Below are 15,226 nucleotides of genomic sequence, written 5' to 3'. Positions count from 1 at the left end.
ACGGCTGGGCTGCCGCCCCCCCTCACATGGGGGGGTCAGAGGCCCCGTGCAGAAGAAATGACGCTTCACCTTCACGTTGCAGGTGCCACGCCTTGCAGTCTGCAGTACATGTTGAACATTCGATTCAAACAGAAGCCACTGGCCTGGTCTACTGAGAGTCCTACTGAACATTCGATTCAAACAGAAGCCACTGGCCTGGTCTACTGAGAGTCCTACTGGACCTAATCCCTAGAACAGTGACCGCTACCTGGTAGGTGCTCAGTAGATATATCTTGTTAATGAGTGAAGCAAACGAATCACAGAGAGAGGAAGAGCCTCCTGTCTGGGAGCAGCCTGGGCGGGAAACTCCCGGGACCCACTTGGCTCCACGTCTCCAGGCCTCGGAGATGTTCTCCTACAGACACCGTTTCCCTGTTGAAATGTCACTTGGGATCCCACCTTGGTTTCTAGTTCAGCAGACGAGCAGGGGATGGCGCTGCCCTGACAGGGACACCGCCCAGGCGCGGTTCAGACGCAGGGCCACTCACGCCCTCTGCAATTTGCCTGGCAGCTGCGAGAGCTGTGCCCACACAGGAACGGGCAGAACCCGGGCGCCCAGGTTAGCAATTAGGAAGATTTACACGCCCGTTGGTTCATTTTCATTTGCAAAACTGAAGCAGACTCCCGAGCCCCCGCCCAAGGCCGCTGCTGAGGGTGGCTGCGCCCCACCGGGAGGGCGCTCACAGCTCCAGCCGACCTTGCTGCGGGATGCCCTGGTGGGGGCCAGGCCAGACCTCCAGGTCCTCCTCCTCACTGCCGCGCTGGAGAGAAATTCCCTCTGTGCTCTTACCACCGAAGGGACCTGGCAGCCTGTTTTCCTAAAGCAGTAGTGTGTGAAAATTTTGGAAAATCCGATCATCATCGTGGTGAGAAACAATGAAAGGGATATACAGAGCACTTACACAGCAAAGGATTTTGGAATCATGAAATAAAATGTACATTTCTGGGTGGCCTGGAGGAGGCACGGGGCACGCGTGGCCTTTGCGTGGGGAACGGGCGCTCGGGGCCTTCTTCCGCCCCAAACAGTGAATTAACGAGCACGCAACGACAGCGCTAGGGGACAATACGGTGAGATTACAGACCGTTACGTGTCCGGACAAAAAAGTCTTTTCAAATGGTAGCGGTGGGAGGTGCCCTCACGCACCTCAGGAACAACTGGGCAGCCTCTCTCGCCGTTCCGCGTGAGCCCCCCCCCCCCCCCCGCCCCGCGCCTCCGCGCGAGGAGCGGAGCGAAGGAATCCGCCGCGCCGCCCGCGGCACCACGCCCTCCAGCGAGCGGCGGCGCGACAGGCCTGGCCCGCGCGTCCGGGATCCGCGGCGCCGAGCCGAACCGCCCCGCGGGAGGGGCTCCGCGCAAACGTGCCTCTGCGCCCCGAGCGGCCGGCAGCCCACCTCCTCCGGCCGCGGACGTGACAGGGACGGTCAAAGTTTGCTCTCGGTGGCAGCCGAGGCCGTGACCGCCCCCGTCCCGCGGGAGGGAGCGTAGGGAGGCGGCGTTGCAGACGCGGGCGCAGCCGAGGCGCGAGCAGCCGGCGCGGGAGGGCGTGGAGCGCAGCGAGCCCGAGCAGGTTCCGTGCCCGCGGCCACAGCCCGCGCTGCCGGGGACTCGGGGTTCGCGCGCCCGGACCGGGACCAGCGCGTCCTCTCCCGCCCGGAGACGGACCCCCGGAGAAGGGCCCAGCGGAGCGGGTGCCACAGGCGGCGCAGGTGGGTCCGAGGTGAGGCGGTCGGCAGGTGTCTGCCTCGCCCCGGGGTCGCCCAGCTCGCCGGCCAACTCTGGGTGGGACGCAGGGAGGGCTCGGGGGTGGTTCCCGGGCAGGGTTCGGTGGCAGCAGAGGGTGCGGGACCGGGGCTCATCGCGACCCTAGGACCCTCAGCCCTCCCCGGGAGGGATGCCCTTTCCCAGCCGCGCCCCCGGGGGCCGAGGCTGCATCCGGACGGCTGGGTCCGTCGGGGGAGGCGCGGGGGCGCCGGGTCCCGGGGTCTCCGAGTCCCGCCAGCTCCCACTTTACCCGCCCCCGGCCACGGGTCGGGTGACCCGCGGGGTAGCCCCCGCCTCCTCGCCCTCCTGGAGGATTCGGAACCCCCCCACCCCGAAAGTCCAGCCCTCTCCAGGGGGCCCGAGGTCCCTCTGGGTTTGCTTCACTCCGGGCCTCGCCTCACCCCTCCCCGCCCCGACCGCCTCTGGGGTCGCGGGGCGCACCCCCAGCCCTCGTGTTCCTCCCACTCGGGACAGGAATCCAGGTCCCCGTGGGGTTCCGCACACGCTGCCAGCTTGAGGGGAGGGGGGACTCTGGACCGCGGGGTGGGGAGAAACCGGGTGCGGGGGACAGTCGGGAGCCCAGCCGCGCGGAGGGCTGGAGACGGTGGTTGCCATGGCTCCCGGGACCGACCCGGGAGCTGGAGATGCTGGTCACGCGCGCCCCCTCCTCTGGGCGCCCCTCCCGCGGCCCCGTCTCCCTCCTCCTCCCGCCTTTCCTTCCCCCCCTTTTCCCGAGCGCGGGGGCGGGCGCGGGCGCAGTGATTAATTCGGAGAGCGGGGATTGGAGCGGGAGGCCGCCCGCCGCGCAGCCCCGCAGCCGCGCGGCCCCACTCGGTGCGGGGCCGGGACTCCCGCGGACGCCAGGGGCAGGCGCACCGGGGTCCAGGTAGCGGCCCCGGGCCCCGCGCGGTGGGTGGGGGTCGGGCGGCGCGCGGTGGGCGGGGAAGGGTGGGTGGCGGTGGCGGCGCGGGGCGGGCGCGCGGGGCACCGCAGGGCGGCGGACGGGCACCCGGCCCCGGCTCCGCGTCCAGCCCCGCCCGCCCGGGGAGCGGCGGGGGAGCGCCAGAACCGGCGGGGACCGCCGGCACGCGCGTGCGCAGTCGCGCGCTCCAGGACGCGGGGCGCGGGGTGGCGGTGCGCGTGCGCGCGGAGTGGCCGGCCCGGGAGCCACCTGGGTGCGCGCCAGGCAGAGCCCCGGCGTGGGCTCTGGTTCCAGCGCCACCGCCTGCGATGTGTGATTTGGCAGGAGCGATCTCGCGACCCCGTGCCTCAGTTTCCCCTTTTCAGTAACAGGGGTCATGGCGGAGCCTTCCTTGGGGGCGGCCGCAGGACCGGAGTGAGGTCCTCCGAGGGGACGGCCCAGCGGGTTGTCCGCCGCGCAGTAAACGTTCGGAAGTTGGTTGTGGTCGTTGACGCCGCTACTGTTACTAGTTATTCCTCAGTTTAATGAGATAGGACGCGTTCTCCTTTCTCTGCGGCTGTGCTGAAACCAAACCACTCTGCTTTCTGATGCTCTGGAATGCCAGCCAGCACTGCTGCAGACCGCCTCCTGCCCAGCCCGGGCTGCTGCAGATACAGACCGACCCCCTGCTGCGGGTCAGCGTGCCCACGGCCAGGGAAGCTTAGCGGGCCCCTGGGACCTGGCTGGGTGCTTGGTTGGTTACAGTGTCCTCCTGGTAGCCAAGGTTGCGGGTTCCGTCCCTGGTCGGGGCGCATACAAGAAACAACCAATGAATGCATGAATCAGTGGAACAACAAATCGATATTTCTCTCTCTCAAAAAAAAATCAATAATTTTTTCTTAAAAGAAAGCTATTTGGGGAAACTTAGTGACAAGACAAAAAATGTCGACTCCAGGCTTCGTGTGTGAGGCTTTGCATTTCCTCTGTCGCCCCTGAGGTTGCCCCTGGGTTCGTCCTGATTCCCGTCTCTGTGGTGCAGTGCCTGCGGCCTCCGTGACCTGACGTGGTCCTGGGGCCTGGCGTGTCACCTGGTGCCCCGTGCCATGGCCACAAGTGCCACGGTGGCCTTGCCTCCAGTGACAGCGGAGCACAAGCTCCAAGCATCCCCAGGGGCTCCGTGGAGAGGAGCCGTCGTTTGCGGGTGGGTGTGGCAGGCCGTCCCTTAGCAGCCCTTTCCCCGGCATGTGGGTGCCCACCTCACAGCACAGGTGCAGGACCCCAGGGACAAACGCGTGGGCTGTTCCCCATTCCATCTGTGGCCGGGGGTGTCCTCCTCGCAGGAAAGGACATCTGTGGCCACGTTGTGGCTGTGTAGGGCTCCTGCTCACCGGGCGGCCAGCGGACACTACTGCCATGGACGGAACTGCGAGTCCGCTGGACACCAGTGTCAAACGAACTGGTTTTAAAATGATTTCTTTGAAAAGAATTAGTTATTGAAATATAGGCAGGCGTCAGATCTGGAGCAAGGGAAGCCGGACAGGAGTCTCCATCACCAGCTCCCGCGGCCTGACGGACGAAGCAGACCTGGCCGCGGGGAACATTTGCCGGACAGAAGTTTCATGTCCCAGTTTATTTCCCTCAGCCGAGAAGGTGGGAGGTGGCTGGGCCCTTGGCTGCTTTGTCGGAGTGATGAGGCCGACTTGTCTCTATGAAGAATTGAGTGAGTAAGAGCCAAGGCCCATTTCAGGGCACAGCCAGTTTCTGTCTCACGGAGGGCAGCCCGGAGCAGGAGGGGCCCCGGCTCCCGTTGGGAGGAACCCGTGTGGCGGAGCCTCTGAGTATGGGCTTACAGCGAGGAGCCTGCCTCCGAGCTTGGCTTCCAGGAGACAACGCCCCCTCCTTCCCTGGGACTCTGTCGTCTGGAAGAGGGACCAGGAGGACTCGGTGTGACAGCTTGCCTGCCGTGCACACGATCATTTGCATGTTGTCCGCCAGGAGCACCGGCGGCGTGTCACTTGCTGGGAATTGCTTTGGCCTCTGATTTACAGCCACCAGCAGTGCTGTGGGGTGTAATGTGTTTCAGAGACAAAAACGGAGCCTGTTGTGTGTTCGCCCTAAACCTTTGAGCGGCCAGGACGCAGGGAGCCGAGGGAAGCCAAGGGCATGGCAGAAAGCCCTACACTCCTGGGGGTGGGGGGGGGCCACCTGGCCGGGCCGCCCCGCACGAAGGCGCTTCCCACCGGGGCTGCTCCCTGCGACCTGACTCCGCGGGCGCTCCCGGTCATTGTTGCAATCACAGACCGCGCATGCTACCTTCTCCATTGTGAGCGTTTTGCTTACAGCCTCGTTCTAACTAATTCGGTCTGAGGAGAATGCAATTACTATGGTGATTTACTTACAACATGCTAAGTTAACCCAGCTAATGAGCGAGCGCCGGGATTCTTCCTCTCGTTCCTGGAAAAGCAGGGAGCTAAGCATCCTTTCAAAGGAAAGACCCCGGGGTTGGCCAGCACTGCAGGTCCCCCTCCCTACACGGAGAGGGGGGGTTGGCCAGCACTGCAGGTCCCCCTCCCTACACGGAGAGGGGGCGCTGAGCCGTTTTCTCAGCTGTGGAAGTCGACTCTCTCACATTTTGGCTAGCACGTGCCTCCCCCCATTTGGGGGGGATGTGGGGGGAAGGGAGGAAGCGGTTCTCAGTGCAATTAGATGTGCTGCGCTGTCCTCTCTCTGCCTCTTCGCTGGAGGAGGGACTCCGCGGTTCCTGGTCGTGCGGGCTGGGTAGCACCTTAAACATCACCGATCGCTGCAGCTGACTGTGTGTGTCTGGCCGCAGAGCAGTGAGTTAATTGCAGCTTTCTCATTAGCGCCGTGTAGAGAATAATGAATTAACAGATCCCTTTGATGAGAAGAACATCCAAGTTTATCTTCCGAGAATAAAAGTGTTATTGTGTTGCCGAAAGTCACTATAATTTTCCCAAGAAGCAAATGGGCTGGAATTCTCCAGCACTGGGGCGGGAAGCCTGGTGAATGAGCGGATTGATCACGGCCGGGAATGGGGCCGCGGTTGCTAGGCAACCTGACTTGATTCCGCGGTTTCTTCTGGTATATTTATCCGGGAAACTAGAAAATTCTGTTTTGTTAACGAATGTTTTTAGTCAGTGCACAAATAGACCATAACTAATTGCGATTTTATGTATCGTGGGTAAAAAATGATGCTGCGTGCCTCAGCCCTCTGCTGAGACAGCGGAAATGCAAGGAGAAAGCTCATTCTGTTTTCGGTTCTTATAAATTTATTTCCTGTAAAAATGTTTATTTCCTTTTCATATTAATCTGTTCCTGCCAAAAGGTTACAACTTGTTTATCTCTCTGGAAGTCAAACTAATAGGAGTGTGTGTGAGTTGTCTGGATTTGTTCACAGTTTCTCAGTAAGAGGCAGAAATAGAATTTTCACTGGGGTGAAGTCTTCAACATCCGTGGGGTGCTGGTTGAACTGGCGTCGGGGAGGCCAGGGAGAGGTGTCCAGCCCAGAGCAAGCTGGGAGATGAGGACAAGCCCGGTGACAGGTTGGAGGTGGCAAATGCCGGGAAGCTCGCTGCTCCTGAGCCGGGTTCTCCGGCGGCTGCAGGCCTGCGGCCTCTTGCTGCCCCTGGGCTTCCCGGCAGACGCTGGGCCAAGCCCCTGGTGGCCTGTCTTCCGAGCCTCCTGTCCCTGGCCCCTGGACGACGGTGCACCCTTTTCCGATTCGGCCTGTGAGTGTCATCCTGCATCACACTTCCCTCCTCAGGCAGTGACCCCTTCGAGGGCACGTTTGAAGCATCACAGAAACGCGTCCGGGGTCTGGTCAGACGCCCCGCTGGCCCAGCGATGCTGTGGGCCTGAAGCCACGTCTGCGGACTCCTCTGAGTGTGGCCCAGGCTGGTCGTCGTAACCTCGCTAAGCCTGCGTCCTGCGGAAGTGAGGACAGTGGCCGTGCCCAGCTTGTGCGCACTGTCGTGAGTGTGAGGTGGGGCGGTCTGTGTGGACAGCTTAGTGGACACACGAAGCACTCAATTAATTCTCGTTGTGATCGTAATACTTACTCTCCTATTCCGTGCTGTGGGTGAGCGGATAGATGGGCGTGTGTGTGTGTGTGTGACGTTGTGAACGTGAATCAGTGTGAGCCAGGACGGTGGCACAGTCACCCAGGAAGGCGTCAGTACCCACACTGGCAGCGACTCAGATGCTTTAAAGCCCCTCCGAGGGGTTGCTGTCAGGATTGGCTGAGATGAGAATCACCCGGGGAGCTTCGCAAAGGTGCCGGCCAGAACTACTCAGTGAGAACCCCGGGTGGGGTGCTGATGGGTGGGTGCGCCTGGGGCTGGCAGCCGGCGCCGGCACCTGGGCAGGGCCTGTAAGATCCCGCAGGCCCCACGCCCTGACTCACAGTCACCTCCCCCTTGTGAATGGGCTTGGAGAAGGAGGGGCTTTGGCTGAACTCTGAGTGGCTGCTTCCTCTCCCCTTGAGTTTAGCCTGCTCTTGATTCTCGGAAGAGCTCCAGTGTGCTCGCCACTCACTGGACGCCCCTTCGCCCCTCCGCCCCGTGCCTCGCGGGGAGGGCGGGAAAGGAGCCGTTCTCCTGGTCAGTGGAGGGGACCACATGGAAAGGGAGTGTGTGGTGGAAGTCGTGTGTAGGCCAGGGGTGGGCCTGGTACGATTCCTGTGGCCTCCGAGTCCCGGATGTTTCTCTGTTGGCCTTGCGGTTTCAGATGGGCACGGGAGGGTCTGTCGTGGGGCCGAACGGTTGTGCGATAAGGAGCCGTGTGAACGAGCAGCTCTGCCTTTCTTGTGATTGGGCATTGTAGTGAAAACCAGACTTTTTTTTCCTGAAGAAGAGGCACCCCAGCCTAGTCAGGATCCAAACCAGCGTCCCTTGGGCTGAACCTGACTGACACCCGTGTTTTGTTTGGCCCGAGGTGTCAGCCAGTGTTTAAAAACTGGCGATTTCCCACACAAATCTGTATTTCTGACTTATCTTGAGCAACAGGACGCTCTTGCAGGATTGGCCCTGAATGCGGGGGCGGCGGTGGGACCTGAGGAGCAGGTCTGCATGGTGGTCTCAGAGGACCCAGAGTTCAGGGTCTTCTCCGGGTAAAGCCCGCCCTCTGGCAGAGGGGCAACTGGAAGGAGATCAGAGAAGGGGACGCATCTTTTTGAGCAGGGCTGCTGGAGGGCCCTGGAGCTGCCCCGTCCTTGGCTGGGGGACCACAGGAGAGGGAGGTTGCAGGGAGGAGGGGGGAGCGATAACTCTGGAGGGACGGCCGGGCGGGTGATGGCTGCTGGCCAGGTGTCCTGCTCCCTGTCCCACGACCTCCCCCCTCCCTGGGGCAGGGGCCAGTCTCCCTGCACAGACGGGTGGCGGCCGGCAGAAGATGGATCTGAGACGCTGGATTCCTGATTCCTGAGGGACACGGCCCAGCACCCTTGGGGCCTCCCGGCGGTGGCACTTGGGTGGTGGGAGGACTGAGCTCCTGAAGCCGAAAGCAGACAGGACGGAGAACCCTCGCACTCCGCCCTGCCCTTTGTCATTCCTCCTCACCCTGCATGTCCGTGCAGCGGGCAGGCTCCCGCGCAGAGGTGGGGTCTGCGGCAGCCTCCAAACTGCATAATAAACGTGCCCCGCCCTACGTTACCCCCACGTCCCCAGATGAGGGGTTATAGGAGAGAGGACCATGCAGAAGGTGAGTTTCAGCTCCCATGGCGACAGGCGTGTCTGTAGAGGCCCCTCCCTAACAAAAGCTTGTGCTTCGATGGAGGCCCCGAGGCGCAGAGACCCTCCCGGAGCCATCCAGCTGTCGGAAGTCCCTGGCACCTGACAGACCCCCTTGTCTGTGCAGTGGGATCAGCAGAGGGGGATGGGGAGCCTGGTGATGTCGGGGGCTGTGTGTTTGGGGGGGAATGTGCCTCCAGGTGTAAGGGACAGGCCTGTGGCTGGGTCAGAGGGACCTGGTCTCCTGATCCCTGACACTGCGAGAGCTTCGTGGGAGTTCAGTTTGTTGCTGTGCCAACAGCCTTCAGGGGAGATGCCAAGTGAGGGCTTATTATGGGATGAGTTCGGAGGACATGACGCCTCTTGTGTGCAGAGGGTCCGGGGGAAGGGGACTGCGGCCTGTGCTGAGACTCGGATGTGGGGCCTGCATTTCCAGCTGTTGTAACCGCTGGCCAAGGCTTCTGTTTTTCAAGTCCTCCTGCCCTGCATCGCCTGGGAGCGCTCCGCTCTGTGGGGAGGTCCCCGCGTCCTTTCATGTGACTTTACAACAACGTGGTGAGCAAGGGGGCCAGGAGTTCGCCCCTTCACAGCGAGGAACAGAAGCGAGGCCAGAGAGTGGGTGGGTCCTTCTGGGGGGCGTCCTTTGTGCTCAAGCTCCTGGCCGGCCCCTGCTGGGACAGGTCCTGTACTTGGAAGACAAGTGTCCCCTCACTGGTGAGGTTTCCCATTTCTGAGCAAATTCAGAGTTTGTGCGTAAACCAAGGGCCGTCCTGGGACCAGGGGCTTCACCAGGTTCATGTCCAAGGTTGAAGGTGGCCCTGCCCCCAGGTAAGAGGGTTTCGTTTCTCAGAACCTCTTTAATGGTGGGATAGCTGATCAGTTGATCGTGGTCCCGAGAGACACTGACTGTGGCCAGTCGTGGAGATGCTTTCACTGGGCAATGGCCGTGGGCCGGAGAGAGGGCCGGGCCTGGGCCAGACAGACACGGGGAGCAGTACCACTGTGGACCCTTTACCGTGGGTTTGGCACTCCTCTCTGCACCAGCGACTTAAGGGAAGGACTGGACTTGCACACCGGTTGAAAGCTGGGCCGGAGCCGCGGGGCTCTCTGTCCAGGCTGGCTGTCTGCGGGCATCCAGACCAGGCCTCTGCCTCAGGCGGATGCGATTCCCTCCACGAAGCTCTGGCCCCCACACTGTGCCGCCCTTGTTCCCCGGTTCCTGCAGCCCCTACCCTGGTTCAGGCCACTGGAACAAAGCCCCCCAGGCCCGGTAGCTTGTGGACGGCTCTGGAGCTGGGCGTCTGAGGTCAGGGGGCCCACGGGGCCCAAGACTGTGGAGTCTGCTTCTGGGTAGCAGAACGCCGACTCTCCCTGTCGCCCTGGTGGGAAGCGGGGGCCTGGGAAGCACTCCTTCCAAAGGCCTCGATCCCACTGATGGGCCCGCCCTGGTGACCCAGTCACCTCCTCAGACCCCCCACGGGAATAGTGGGGTTGGGGGCCGATGCCAACCTTCAGTCCATATGTAGGCCGCCCTTCCTCTTCTCCGGGACGTGGTCTCCCAGGTGAGCGGCGGCCTTCCATGCCTCTGTGGTCAGCAGGGTTCTCTGACTGGGGTCTTCACCCAGGACCGGACGAGTGCCTGTCTCATCACCTGGCGTGAATTCGTGGCACGAAGCTACAAAGGCGCCCTCCCGAGGGGGGCGTGGCAGCATGCACGCATGTCCCAGGCCCCCGTGGTGTTTGAGAAGATGCTCGGAGCCCTCCAGCCGAGGGTGGGCGGTGAGGGGACTCCAGGAGAGCGGGTGCCTGTGTTCTCTCCCAGATCACGGCCTGAAAGCGCGTGGGGCCTGGCCCGGGCACCCACACGTGCAAAAGCCTGCCTCGTCCTCCCAAGGCCTCTGCTGGTGCTCAGCACCACCTCCCGATGGAGGCGTTTCCGACGCCCTGGGGTGTCCGTGGGCAAGGGCCGCCCTCACCCTGGGGTTAGATGCCACCCATGGCCTTCCAGGTCGGCCTCTGCACATAGGTGAGTCTCTGCCTGTCCAGATGAGGCTGAAATAGTTGGCAGTGGCCGGTCCCCAACCGCTTGTGATGGCACCTGCCCCAAGAGGACACATCTTTATTATCAGCGTCAGTGGAGATAAAGCTTTGGAGGGGAGAAAATTCAACTGTGTTCCAGGCATGGTCAGTAGACTTGGGATATCAGGAAGGTGTTTGTTTTTTTTGGTTTGGGGTATTTAGAAGCAAATGCTAATTTTTTTAATGTGCAAAATATAGACACCATTCTCAAGGGCGGAGTGGCGCCAGGAGACTCTGTCTGTGGTGTAGGCGGGGGTGGGGTGTGTGTGTGTGTGGCATGGGGTGGGTGTCAGTGTGCCTGCCTCCGCTCTGGCCCGAGGGCAGCTCCAGCTTCCTCAGGGCCTACGGGTAGATTAGCTCTAAGCTTTTGTTTGACCCCTGCCTGCTTCTCCAGAGCATGTGAGCATGGTTCTCAGCTTCTCAGCTTCTCAATCAATATGTTTATTCTTGTGTTAACAATTCGGAGACTTTCTGAACTTCTGTGGAAGGCATCTGATGACACTGGAGAATTCGTGCATTAAGTTAAAACATTTAAGGCGTCACACAATGGCAAGACATTGAAAACATCGTGGGCAATGGCAACAAACAAAAACAGTAACAATGTTACCTCCACAGAGGATGTGGGATCAATGAACAGACTGCTTAGGGTTATTTGCTCTCATTCACCAATTGGAGACTAGCGAATGGATAAAAACAAAACCCAGAGAAAGGAGTTTACATTTGACCTGATCCTGGGCTGTGTAACCTCCAGCAGCTACTCAGTGGAGTCGGGTTTCAAAGGGCGGCACCAGACCGCGTTTCCTGTGCACACAGGTTTCTGCTCCTAATTGACTTGGGCTGAATAGATTTGGACACCATTGATTTGCTTCAAATAAAGGACCAGCATTGAGCAATTCAGGGGCAACTCAGATAAACTGGAATTGACCTTAGCTACTATCCCGTCCAGAGGGGCCAGCTGTCGTCAGAGTGCCTGCCGTCCAGTCGCGTATCAAATGGGTCAGGGTGGTTTGAATATGCAGCTGGCCTCCCTCCTGGGAACCTCCCTCTGAGCCTTGGTTCCTGCAGTGAACTGAGGGCCCAGACGTTTGCCGTAGCCCCCCAGGCGGGTGGAGGACCTGTGAGCTAGTATTTGGAAAGTGCTTTGAAGATAAAAGTGCCAGCTATTGTTATTACTAATAAACCGTTTTTCTCCAGCGTACGTTTGGACAGCAGCCAGCGAGGGCCCATTACCATATTGAACAGCACCGCAACCTGGCACTGCCTTGGTGCCGAGGGCCTCAGCGGAGCGGCTCAGGGGCGGCTGTGGGAGCCCTCGTTCCCCAAGTTCACTGAGGGCACGGCTGACAGGCTGGATGCCGTGGGGCAGCGTCCCGTGAGCGCTCCACTGAAACCAGGCCGTTTTCCTCGGGGCCACGGGGAGCGTGGGGTGCCCAGGCCTGGGTCCATTTAACGGGAGGCGCGCTGCATGTACTGTCCTTGAGGACTGCGCCCCAGTCTCCTTGTGGTCATTTAAAACCGGTCCCGTGAAGGGAGCGGGCTCACTCGGGCGCTGGGTGTGTGCGTGGGGTAGGGCTGCGCCCTCCTCACGGCGCAGATTGAACAGAAGTGGACAGCGGTCGCCACTCAGCTGTTCCCGGTCACCAAACGTCGAACAGTGAGATTGCAGGCCTCGGGTTTCACAGAGCGGTGACTGCCGTGTGGCCTGACGCCCCCGATCCCGGTTTATTTTCACCTCTGTCCTAGGACGTCGCATGAAGCGGGATGCTGTCCATCTTCGTCCGCGGCTGCCAACACCCCGCCCGTGCCCCCCCCCGTGCCGACGTGCCGCGGCAGGTGAGAGTGCAGAGAGCAAACGGTGAGGGTCACGGGGCTGGATTCCCGTGGCGTCTCCTCCCGGGCCCCCGAAGCACTCACTTCCAAGGTCGGTGCCTGCAAGCCCAACAGGAAAGGCCTCGTAACAACCTCAGTCTCATCTCCGATAAAAGTCACCGCAATACGAGCGTTTCATTACGGACAGACCGCCCGCGTTCAGTGGCTGCCTAGTCTCGATTTCGAACCCATCCTGGTGAGCACGACTGTCAGTTTTATTTGAGTGGACAGCAGTGTAAACTGTGAGTTAGAACAGATGGAGGAAGCTTCTCAGGTTCACTCACAGACAAAGGAAGGTACAAGCCACCTCTCTTCCCCAAGGCTGGCGGATGGAAAGGTAGGAAAAGACAGGAAGAAGACCCCTCAGCAGTCAGAGTGAGTGGGTGGGGTGGCCCTGGACCACTCAGGAGTTGTGTAAATGTTTGAAAATGAAAGACAGATTTTGGTGAGTCACCTACAGGCACATAGGTCATTTGCCTGAAAGCCGTGTAGGGGCCGCTTTCCACAGGGAGCACACCGCCAGCTTTCTATTAGCCTCTCTGGGGGAGGCCTGCTTTGAACATTCTGTCCCCGTTCCATGGGCTTCCGTGACGGGGCCCGTGCTACTTCGTCAGTTATTTTGCTGAGTCGTGTGCGGGGACTTCACCATATGGCTTCGAGCCGTTGGCGACCCGGCAGGACTGCGTTCCGCACACCGAGAGTCTTGCGGGAACACGCAAGCTGCTCGTCGCCGGGAGAAAAGCACCTGGAGGCTCACTCGAGTGTGGCTAGGAGGGGAAGTGATGAGAAGTGATTCTGCAGTGGGACCGGGCAGCAGCTCAAGGAGCTTGAAGGGACGTAGTTCCCGTCCCCTCTCAGGATGGGACAAGCTAGCCCCTGCCTTAGACAGTAACTTAGAGCGAGGACCATGTTGTGAAATCTCATGGTTCTGCAGGTCAGGGATCTAGGCTGGGCTGGGCGCTGTCTTCAGCCCAAGCAGGTGACAACCGGGCCACGTGGCAGTGTTCTGATGGGGGCAGTTCTGGCTGGTGGCCCCAGGAGGCCCCAGGTGGCCCCAGGTGGCAGGTCCGGTGCTTGGCGGGGAGGGCGGAGCTCTGTGGAGCCCCTCCTCCTTTTCCTGTGGCTTTGGGGCCTCTTCCTGTTTTTTGGTGGAGTTTTGTATTTAGGTGACATGACTTGAAACTTTATAAATTTTAAACTCTGCTTTCTTAGATTTCAGAAAAAGACGTAAGGAGTGGTGGTGGGGTGGTAGACAGATTTCTGTGGTGCTTTTGCATTAAAACCAGCCACGGGGTCTGTTCAGACGGGTCCCTAGAGGTTTCTGCGGTTCAGCGTTGTCACCGCCGCGGGGACCCCCTTTGTGCTGGGCGTGCTTCAGCTAATGGCCGGCCCTTTCTGTCACCGGCGCTCTCAGATGACCGGGCAGCCTGCTGCAGCCAGCTCCTCGCCACACTGACATTCATTTCTCACAAGCCCTTCCGGAAAATTCCTTGTTCAGTCTTCTAATCACTAGACCACTGTGCCCTTTCCCTCCCTGGACTTCCGCCTGTTGTAGTCACATTTCTCCACGAGGGCCTAAATGAAACGGTGCCAGTTCCCTTTCTCGCTTGTCACTGAGCACGGTGTCGCTCCCTGAAAATGTCCCCCAGCTCCCACCGCTTCACAGGCCGGTGACCATCACCCTGGGTGTCCAGGTCCAGCGGGCTCTGCCTCATGCTCCCCCCCTCTGGCGTCCTGTGTCCTCAGATACCCCTGCTGTCCCTCAGCAGCTCCCCGCCCTCCTCTGTCAGACAGACACGTGTCCTGTAGTCCTTTTTCAAGTAGCCGGCCCCTCACTAGCCCCCGGAACTCACCACCTTCAGAACTTGCCTTATCTCTGCACCATCTACCGTAATGCAGTTCAGTTTTTAACTGGCTTGTGGAAAAGGACATTGACTTACAACGACGGTTTTCTTCCACTTCTATGAATGAGACCCCAGTGCCCGTGGGAAACGAGGAAAGGTCACACACTTGTTCTGCAATGGGAACACCCACGGCCCGTAAATTCCAGCCCCATGCCGCTGCTGGCCAATGCGCTGGGCTGGAGGCCCGCGCTCTTTACGAAGCAGTGAGACCGGGCGGGTTGAAGTGTTGTTGGGGACACGCTAGGACCTACCTGAGACTTCAGCTTTCCGCAGCCAGGAGGGTCGTCAGGGACGTGGGAGGGGTGCGTGCTCACCTCACGGCCAAAGCGCGTCCCAGACCCAGGAGGGCAGATGCGCAAAGGAACACGCGGCGCACGCCCCTGCTCTCTGTACCCTACTGTGTCTGCAGTTCATCGCTCGGTGAAAAGTCAGGAGGTTCTTGCTGCGTGAAATCACCCTGCTGGTGGGCGAATTCCGGGTGAATTCAACAGTGGCTCACGGTCGCTGCTGAGTGCAGGCCCGTAAGGTGTTCTGAATACGTCCGCGCACGCGTCCCGGGTGCAGCGCTCCACAGGTCAGGGACCTGCAGTGGAAGCAAAGCCTGGGGCGTGCACTCCAGTGAGCGCGATGCACTCTGGACGCTGGAGGGCGCGGGGAGGGGCGGTGGGCCCGTGGTCAGAATGGAGAAACGAGACCTGCAGCCCGTGGTCAGAATGGAGAAACGAGACCTGCAGCCTGTGCACCGGGAGAAGCTGCTGGAAGAGGCCGGATTGGCAAGGCTGAGAAGAAACCTCATTGTCCTCACCGCTGCTCTGAAGCGCAACCAACGTTCGGGCAGATTCGATGGGCACTGAGGTGGGAGCACCGCTTACCACGCGTGCCTGGTGCCCTGTGGGAGAACCTGAGGGGAGAATGGGGTCTGAGG

General features: G+C 60.6%; 1 protein-coding gene across 7 annotated transcripts in view; it reads left to right on the top strand.

Annotated features, from left to right (window-relative positions):
* The first annotated feature begins 1,343 nt into the window (after positions 1–1,343).
* CHL1 (cell adhesion molecule L1 like) overlaps positions 1,344–15,226 on the top strand; it is a 104,784-nt gene continuing 90,901 nt past the window's right edge. For 4 of the 7 annotated variants that reach the window (XM_053929886.2, XM_053929889.2, XM_053929890.2 and 1 more), the window contains exon 1: positions 1,344–1,746. The gene's annotated coding sequence lies outside the window, so the exon portion shown is untranslated. Of the gene's footprint in view, positions 1,758–2,648; positions 2,688–15,226 lie in introns of those variants that run through there. The other 3 variants (XM_053929888.2, XM_053929885.2, XM_053929887.2) reach the window with 2 other exon arrangements.

This window comes from Desmodus rotundus, chromosome 8 (genome assembly GCF_022682495.2).
Source record: "Desmodus rotundus isolate HL8 chromosome 8, HLdesRot8A.1, whole genome shotgun sequence".
Classification (NCBI taxonomy): Eukaryota; Metazoa; Chordata; class Mammalia; order Chiroptera; family Phyllostomidae; genus Desmodus; species Desmodus rotundus.
The sequence above is the reverse complement of the archived record's forward strand: the minus strand, read 5'-3'. Positions and strand labels throughout refer to the sequence as shown.